The sequence below is a fragment of the Physeter macrocephalus genome, chromosome 10 (genome assembly GCF_002837175.3).
Source record: "Physeter macrocephalus isolate SW-GA chromosome 10, ASM283717v5, whole genome shotgun sequence".
In the NCBI taxonomy this organism is placed as follows: Eukaryota; Metazoa; Chordata; class Mammalia; order Artiodactyla; family Physeteridae; genus Physeter; species Physeter macrocephalus.
Genome location: NC_041223.1, coordinates 48,610,369 through 48,611,941, shown reverse-complemented (window position 1 = coordinate 48,611,941; position 1,573 = coordinate 48,610,369).

Sequence of the window (1,573 nt, the reverse complement as noted above, 5' to 3'; positions counted from 1 at the left end):
CCTGAGGGGCTGCTGGGGGAGGGGAAGGGATCCCACGCCCGAAGGGGGAAATTGGGGGACCACTGGGAGGGCAGAGGATCAAAAGGGATCTTGGCCAGGCTTCCCCTGCACACTTGGGCCCCCAGGAGCCTGCTGAGATCCCGGGCCTGACCCTCTGCCCACTGAGGCCCCCTCCAGCCGTGCGAGTCCTGAGGGAGTGGGAGGGAGGAAGGGGGAGCAAAAGTAAACGCCAGACCTCTGGAACCGGCACCCCTGAGGGGTGGCTGGGGGAGGGGAGGAGTTCCTACACCCAGCGGGACCCACCCACGGTTAGGGGTCCAGCCGTGGTGGGGGAGGTCCTGGGGGAGACAGTGGGGGAAGGGCACAAAGGAATGGAAGGGAACAGGGCCAGTGCTTTCCCTGTCCGCTTAGGCACTGGGAAGCCTGTTGAGCTCCCAGGCCTAATCCTGTGCCCTCGGAGGCTCCCTCCTGATGTGCAGAGCCCAAGCCCCGCCCCTACACCCCCACCCAGGGCCCTACCTCTACACTCGGAGATGCCCTCCAACCCGCTGGGCCTAAACCCTGCCCACACATCCTCACTAAGGGCCCCATCTCCCAACTCCAGAACCCCACACTCCAGAGGCCCTCCTTTCCACACGCTACCTCTCCCCTTCCGCGCAGGTCCTAAGGAGAGGCCCCGCCTAGGCCCCGCCCCACGCTCAAACGTCACCCCCACCCGCCTAGGTCCCGCCCCACCCTAAACCCCATCCCTGCCTAAGTTCCACCCCCCACCTAAACTCTGCCCCTATAGCCAAAGCTTTTTTTTTTTCTTTTTTCCTCTTTTAGATTGGGGTTCTGTTTTACCTTGCTGATTTATTGTTGTTGATTCTTTTATATTTTTATTTTTCCTAATAAATCTTTTATTTTTCTAATTTTATTTTATTCTTTATACTTTGTCATTGTTCTCTCCTTTTGGCTTGTTGCCCCCCCCACACCCTGCTTTTTTTTTCTTTTTTCTGCTGTGGATTTATTTTACCTTGTTGCAGTTGTTTCAATTATAGTTTTATATTTCCTAATATATTTTTAATCTTTCTACTTTTATTTTGTTTTTTTATTCTTTGATATAGTACTGCTCCTTTTTTCCTTTCTTCCTTTTTTTTTTTTTTTTTATTACCACACCATGAAGCTTACAGGATCTTGGTTCCCAGGCCGGAGGTTGGACCCAAGCTCCTGTGGTGGGAGGTCCAAGTCCAAACTGTTGGACTAACAGAGAACCTCAGACCCCAGGGAATATCTATGGGAGTGAGGCCTCCCAGAGGTCCTCATCTCAGCACCAAGACCCAGCTCTATCCAACTGCCTGCAAACTCCAGTGCTGGATGTCTGATGCCAAACAATCACTAAAACAGGAATACAGCACCACCCATTAAAAAAAAAAATGAAATGACAAAAAAATATATTACAGACGAAAGAGCAAGGTAAAAACCTACAAGGCCAAATAAATGAAGACAAAATAGGCAACCTACCTGAAAAAGAATTCAGAGTAATGATAGTAAAGATGATCCAAAATCTTGGAAACAGAATGGAGAAAATACA